This window comes from Tenrec ecaudatus, chromosome 15 (genome assembly GCF_050624435.1).
Source record: "Tenrec ecaudatus isolate mTenEca1 chromosome 15, mTenEca1.hap1, whole genome shotgun sequence".
In the NCBI taxonomy this organism is placed as follows: Eukaryota; Metazoa; Chordata; class Mammalia; order Afrosoricida; family Tenrecidae; genus Tenrec; species Tenrec ecaudatus.
The window spans coordinates 32,920,114-32,927,954 of NC_134544.1; the positions used below are offsets into that span (position 1 = coordinate 32,920,114).

A 7,841-nucleotide genomic window follows, 5' to 3' on the forward strand; every position below is an offset into this window, starting at 1 on the left:
GGCACATGCTTTCACCATACTACATTTGTTGGAAAAGATCATACAGAAGCTCAATGTAATCAGGCAAAATGAGACCAGGGCCAACTCTCAAATATACCATATTTCCTTGAGTGCCGAAATACAGCTCAAGGTTCAGCCATCTGATTTAGAGAACATCTCAAGAACAGATTTAACACTTTGGACACAAAGGATAGACGACTTAATGAGCTGGAACTGTCCAGTGAACATAGAATAGAGAAATCAAATGGAAAATTATAATGTGAAAAAGCTAAACAACAGAAGTTGAAAGAATTACTGTACAAAATATCAATTATGGTTCAAACATTTCATGAATTCAAGAAGTAGCATAAGATCAAGAATCCGTGGTTTTGAAGAAAGACATCCAAGCTTCACTGAAGGCAAAAACCAAGGCTTCACGGATTAATGGAATCACAACTGAAATGTTTGAACAAGCTAAGGAAGCACTGGAAGCACTCACTCCTCTATGCCAAGAAATGTGGAAGACAACTACTTGGCCAAATGACTGGAAGAGATCCATATTTATGCCCATTCCAAAGAAAGGGGCTTTGTCAAAATGCAACACTTTCCTAACAATATCATTACCATGACCTAAAAGAGAAATTTTGTTGGAGTTAGTTCAAAAATAGTTGCAGCAGTACCTTAATGGGTAACTTCTAGTAATTCGTGTCACGTATAGAAGAAGATATGGCACTGCTGATGTCAGATGGATCTTGACTGAGAACAGAGAATATTAGCCAAATATTTATTTGTGCTTTTTTGACTACGCAAAGGCATTTCACTGTGTGGGACCTAACAAACTGTGAATGGCATTGTGAAGAGTAGGCAGTGTGCTCCTGTGGAATCTCTACATAGCTCAAAAGGCAGTCACTCCAACAGAACAAGGAGATACGAGTGTGTGATGAGGGCAGCTGTGTTTCACCAGTGTATCATTCTTATTCAATTGAATATATTTATTCAATCTGTATGTCAAACAAATAATTTTTATACTGGAATACATGAAAACTTAGAGACATTAGGATTGAGGAAGGCTTATTAAAAATCTTAGACATCCAGATGATATACATTGCTTGCTGAGAGCTAGATGACTTGAAGCTCTTGCTGATGAAAATCAAAGCTGGCAACCTACTATAAGGATAGCAACTCGATGTTTAAAAAATAATCTCTGTGTGCCTCCAGCCCCCATATGCACCAGTGTACAACCTCTGCCCTATCCAGTCCTGCAAGGTAGAATTCGGATCACGGTTGTTGCGGGGAGGAAGCATCAATCCAGGGTGGATGATACCTTCAGGACCAAGGGTGTGAGGGGTGATGCTGGGAGAGTAGAGGGTGAGTGGGTTGGAGATGGGGAACTGATTACAAGGATCCACAAGTGACCTCCTCCCTGGGAGATGGCCGGCAGGGAAGGAGGGGCGAGGAGGGAGACTCCGGATAGGGCAAGATATGACAAAATAACAATGTATAAATTATCGGGGGCACATGAGGGAGGAAGGAGCGGGGAAAAAGGGGGAAAAAAAGAGGACCTGATGCAGGGGGCTTGGGTGGAGAGCAAATGCTTTGAGAATGATTGGGGCAGGGAATATGCGGATGTGCTTTATACAATTGATGTATGTATATGTATGGATTGTGATAAGAGTTGTGTGAGCCCCTAATAAAATGTTTAAAAAAAAGATATTTAAAAAAAGAGTTGTAAGAGCCCCCAATAAAATGATCTTTAAAAAATAAAAAAAATCTCATAACTGAACCAATAGATTGCATCTACGTACTAAATTGATGCTTTTTAAGAATGTCCTTCAATTTTGAGAACTTTGTAGAAATTATTACCAGGTCCACTGAGAGTAGAGCAGTCATGTAGCAGTAACTAGTGTCTCTCTCTTAGACATGAAGGGGACGCCATGACCAGAGTTAAAAGAAAACTATAGTCTTCAACCCAGAATACGTTAATTTATATGACAGAAACTAAAAGAAAAATGATGTATAGAAAAGAGTATAGACCCAGCAAGATGGTTCTGGGGCATAGTCATGAATCACCATTTCCCCTAGATTCATTATAGGTGTTTGTTTTTTTCTTTCTAAACCCTGGTGGTCAAATGACAGAACTCCTCATAGTTCTTTGAAAATGCTTTACTCAGGAGGCAGAGTGTTAAATATCTCTTTGAGTGTGAGCCCCTCACTGAACAAGTCTTTAACCACCTAAGTGCACAATTTTGCAATTCCCTTTTCAGAAATAATGTGCAAGAATAACCCAACCAGAAGGTGCGACCTTAGCTCTTTCTCTGAGGTGAAATTGATTGCTTCCTTTGTTTCAAGACATATTTTTCTTATAAAAAGAAAAAGGCAAATCAATTTAAGTGCTGAATTGACAGCCTAGAAACCACAGGGCCAATAGACATTTATTTGCTAATGGATAATAGAAAGTTGATATAAAGATAATGGTAACTTTCTCATGATGCCAGTTTTTAATCACATCCCTTGTTTTTCTTTTTTTGTTTTTTTGCTTTTGGGTTATGAGTTTGTTGATGGTCTTCAGAGCCAATCACCAGTTTCACACCCAACGATGCTTGCACATGGGGTTTTGTCCCATGCATTGCAGTCCCCTCAATGCACCGCCGGGATCCCAGTTCTTCCCAGTTATCTGTTTCCACTCCTCCCTCTTTCCTACAAATCTTCACTTTGTCCTCATGGAAAGACTGCCTCGGACCACACCTCATGGTGGCGGCTGGTTGGGCACAGTGTGGCGGTCGCTGACCTGAGGGGCTGGTGGGCATGCGCCGAGCCCTGCCAGGCTTCCGCGTGCTCCCGGGCTCCGCACCCCTGGTGCTGCGCGGGTGCTGAGCCCTCTCTGGCAGGGATGATGGTGAAGTATTTCCTGGGCCAGAGCGTCCTCCGGAGTTCCTGGGACCAAGTGTTCGCCGCATCTGGCAGCGGTACCCGAATCCCTACAGCAAGCATGTCCTGACAGAAGACATTGTGCACCTGGAGGTGACTCCTGACCAGAAGCTCCTATCCAGGCGACTCCTGACCAAGACCAACAGGATGACCCGCTGGGTAGAGTGACTGTTTCCTGCCAATGTCGCTCACTTGGTGTACATCCTGAAGGACTCCGTTGTGGACCCACAGAGTCAGACCATGACCACCTTCACCTGGAACATCAACCATGCCTGGCTCATGGAATTTGGTCTGGCCCGGTTTAAAAGCAATGTGACCAAGACTATGAAGGGCTTTGAATACATCCTGGTCCAGCTGCAAGGTGAGGCCCCTTCTAAGACGCTTGTTGAAACCAAGGAAGCCACAGAAAAGGCAAAGGAGATGGCACTGGCAGCTACCGAGAAGGCCAAGGACCTGGCCAGCAAAGCAGCCACCAAGAAGCAGCTGCTGCAGCAGCAGCAGCTCGTGTAGCCAGCCCAGCCCCCTGCCCCCACCCTTGACAAGACGATCTGGCTCCACCCCCTGACGAGCCTGCAGTATGCTTTCTTAATTAAAAATCAACTTCCAGCCCCTATGTACTGTCTGGGGACATGGCGGGGGGTGTCCATTTGGCACTACAGGACACCAAGCACGTCACCCATGTGTGTGCCAGGCCTGCTTATTTCCCCCGTGGGCAGCTGAGGGACAGACAGAGAGGTGCAGACCTGCCCTCACAGCTCACAGTGGCCAGGAGATGTTGTCTTGAACACTAGACTGTAAGCCCCACAGGAGCAGAGATCTGTTTGCTCTCTGATGTGTCCCAGGTACTGAAACAATACATAGCACATAAGAAGCACTCAATAAATACTTGTTGAATTCAATTAAAAAAAAAAAGACTGCCTCATGGAAATACTCACCACAGGGAGATGCAAAGCACTGTGTTTGTGAACTCTGTTATGCCAATTTCTTTAGTGTCCTCTGTGCCTATGGAGACCCCAGGTCCAGCGACTTCATCTATTAAGTTTGGTCATGTCTAAGAAGCTTTCATAACTTTGCCTTCCAAGTGGCATGCTCCAGTACATGCATAGATATATTTGAGGCTAAAATTAATGCACATACACAAATATCTCCTGGAAAATATATATATATATATATATATATATATATATATATATATATATATAATTTCCCTGAAAATGGATATATGTGTTTATGCATACATGTATAAAATCTATTCATGAGTATACACCTACTCTAAGCAATGTTTGTTGACCTTGTGTGTCTATCTAGATATCTATTAATGTATCACAGTTACTGTACAGTGTGTATGTAGCAGTATATATATTTCCTTTAACTCTTTCAAACTTTCTAGCTTTCCCCCTTTTTCCTCCAATAATTTTTGCAATGCCTCTCTTTTGGATATTGCCTTCCCATTCATCCAAGTTAATAGTTACCTACCCTTTAATCAATGCTCCGTTAGTCTGGGTTGTCTGCAAAAACAAATCCAGAGACACTCATATATGTATAAGAGCTATAGATCAAAGAAAAAAAGTATATTGAGAAAATATCCAAGCCCAGTCAAGATCAAGTCTACAATTCTGATATTAGCCCTTTGTCCAATACTAGTTCATAAACTCCTCTTTAGACTCATGTAGCACACGTAATGATGCCCAAAGCAGGAAGATAACAGGCTGCTGGGTGAAAATTCTTGTGGATCCAGTAGCAGTGGAAGCATCTCAGTACTGGTGTGGACCTCCACGTGGTTCCTTCAGTTCATGGGCTCTGGCTGCCATACGCGTGGCTCCATGTGGCTTGTCAACAGGAAGGTGTAGCAGAGAGAAATTGTGTGGTCCATCTCCAGGGAGAAAGAGATGAAGTTCCCAGAAAACCCAGGAGAAACCCATGCCCACAAGGAAAGAAAGCATCAGGCTGTGACTTGATTGACTGGCTAAACTCCACCCCTTCTCTCTTAATACTCTCAAGTTTACAGGTGATTATGTAACTACTACAAGTGCCTTCCTCTCATTTCCCCTCCCATCCTGGTGACCATAAAAGGATGTTTCTTTTAGTGTGAAATTTTTTCTTGACATTTTACAATTGTGATTTTGTACAAATCTGCCAGATTCTGATTGGCTGATTGCATTCATCAAAATGCCCTCTAGGTTCATCTATGCCAGTGGTTCTCAACCCGTGAGTTGCATCCCCTTTGAGTGTTGAACAACCCTTTCACAGGGGTTGCTAGATTCATAACAGTAGCAAAATTACAGTCATGCAGGAGCAACGGAAATAAATTTATGGTTGGGGTCACCACAACATGAGGATCTGTCTTAAAGGGTCGTGGCCGAGGAAGGTTGAGAACCACTGATCTATGTCCTGAGTGTTTCAAAGCTCGATCATAACTTTGACATTCGGTAGATGCAGGAAAGTTATTTATTCTTTCAGCCATTGATGGAGAGTTAGGCTGTTTCCATCATTTTGTTATTGCGAATGGTGCTGCAAGGAATATGGGTATGCAGCTGTCTTTTGGTGTTGTAACTCATATTTCTCTAGGATCGATAAATAGTAAATGGATTGCTGGGTCATTTGGTAATTCCTTTCTCAGTTTTTTGAATCCCCATGCAATGTTGCACAGTATGGGCACCGTGTTACAATCCCAATAGCAGCGTCAGAGAGTTTCAGTCTGTCCATGTCCTTAACAGTATTTGTTGTCTTCTTTGTTTCAATTAAAATTGTTGATTTTTAAAAATCTGTAGTTGAGTATTTCTAAGATTCATTGTCCCAGGCATATCGGAAGAAATTTCTGGTGATATATTTTAGGGGAAAACACCATCCATGAAAATTCTATGGAGCAAAGTTCCACTCTAACCCATGTGGCGTCTGCCTGAGTTAGCATGAATGCCACGGCCACTGGTTTATGCAGGGCTGGGCTCTTCCTAGGCCTCAGTAAAGTGCCGTGGCTTCTCGTCCAGCCCTAACGTGAATCTATGTTGTCGACCGTCCAGCTCTATTCATTCCACTTCTCACTGTTTTTCATTCAAGCACCGTCGGTAGTAAACCAAGCATTTGATTTGGGGGTAGCTGAACAGATCCTGATGTCAGTACCATGACGAATGCAGCTCAAGAACAGCCGCGATCCTTTTTCACTAGGTTCTATTTATATGAAACATCACTAGAAATAAGTGCTTGAAATGGATAGCATGCTTATCGGATCTACTTTTGACATAATCCAAGATAAATAGCTAACTCTATGAAAAATTGAGCCAGCTTACCACAGGTGAAGTGATGGATGACATCCAACATGAAAACTGTATTACGAAATGAATATACAGTATTGTCCTTACACTGAGAAACAACAGCAGCACAAATGAAGAACTGCAGTTCATATTACCAGGACTGGGAAGTTTCAAGCACTGTGCTCAGAGGACACTGCAAAGAGTGTCCCTCTGTGTTGGCAGTCACATGTTCTGGTCAATTATGGTCCGTTCTGGTTGCTGCATTACAGAGATGTCCCTAGTATAGGGAATTCTCCCATTGACGAGGGAGGCAAGCATGTTTATTCAATAGAAAAGAATACTTGAGGAGACTCTGGTATTGTTCCAAAGAGTCCTGATCCCACTGTGGACAAGCATTGGACTATTAACCACAAGGTCAATGGTTCAAACCAACCAGTTGTTCCTAGGGAGAAAGTTGAGATATCTGCTCCCATGAAGATGTATAACCATGGAAGCCCTGAGTAGGGCCACTCTCTGTCAGAATAGATCAAGTAACAGTGAGTAAATCTATGCCAAATGTGTGAAAGAAACTGTTTACACATATCCCCTTGCTTAATAGGAGCTGGGGTTATGCGTTGGGCTTCTAACTACAATGTCAGCACTTCAGAACCACTAGCAATTCTAAGGGACAAGGATGGAGCTTTCAACTCCCATAAAGAGCTGCAGACTCAGAAACTCACCAGGTCAGTTCTCCTCTGTCCTAGAGGGTTGCTATGAGCTGGCATTGACTCAATGGCACTATTCGTTTTGATGGTGGTGGTGGTTGCAACCCTAAAAGTTGATAACAATACAAATATGTGTTCTTTCAGAAGGGAAAAGAAATAGATGGGCAAAGTCACTTTCTCAAAGTGGAAAGAGGCCTTGGGAGGAAAATAACTTGAAAACTTGAAGGTGCTCTACTTGGCTCTAAGAGCAGAGCAAAGACTACGTCTAGATGCCAGGGGAAGACAAATGAGGCTCCTTGAAAAGAGACTGGCTCAGTCATTTGGAACTTCCCCTTGTGCTGTCTCTGCTAGGCTGTTCCAGAAGCAGCTGAATGGAGATGTGATAGAGGGACTCTGTATATCAGACAGACGGAGCAATTCTGGTCAAGCTTCTGCCTCCATGCTAGTTTTCATGAGTCGAAGAGAATCATTGTGATTCTGAGGTTCTATGAAACAATGTAGTGCATACGATGTGGTTTATGGCTTTAATATAATTGAATTATTTGCATCTTCTTCAAGTATGTGTGGAGAGAGAGAGGGAGTTATGGGAATAAATACACACAGTGTTGCTTTTGTTTCTGTTTTCCACGCATGTGAAAAGGCAAAGCACCCAATAGCTTTGACCAAGAATCAACCTTTCGACCCTATGGTCACTCGAGAACCAGTCTGAGTTGGAATTGGCTGACAACACATAGCAACAACCGATGCCAGTATAGTCTGACAGTGCAAGCCTCCACCCAGAGTCCTTTGCACCTGTGATTCTCACCAGTATAGGGTGCCCTGCATGAACAAGTAGATTGACACCAATGTCTAGCATGGTGTCAACTTGAAGCAGTAGTTAGCAAGCTCTGGGCTTAGGGCCAGTTTCTCTCCAAAGGAAAAACAAAACAAAACAAAACCTTTCAAAAGGAAAAAAAAAATAGAACAAAATAGAACACAG

The 7,841-nt window shown here is 42.8% G+C and overlaps 1 pseudogene; it reads left to right on the top strand.

Annotated features, from left to right (window-relative positions):
* The first annotated feature begins 2,872 nt into the window (after positions 1 to 2,872).
* Positions 2,873 to 3,417, top strand: LOC142427981 (PRELI domain-containing protein 1, mitochondrial pseudogene; annotated as a pseudogene).
* The last annotated feature ends 4,424 nt before the right edge of the window (positions 3,418 to 7,841 follow it).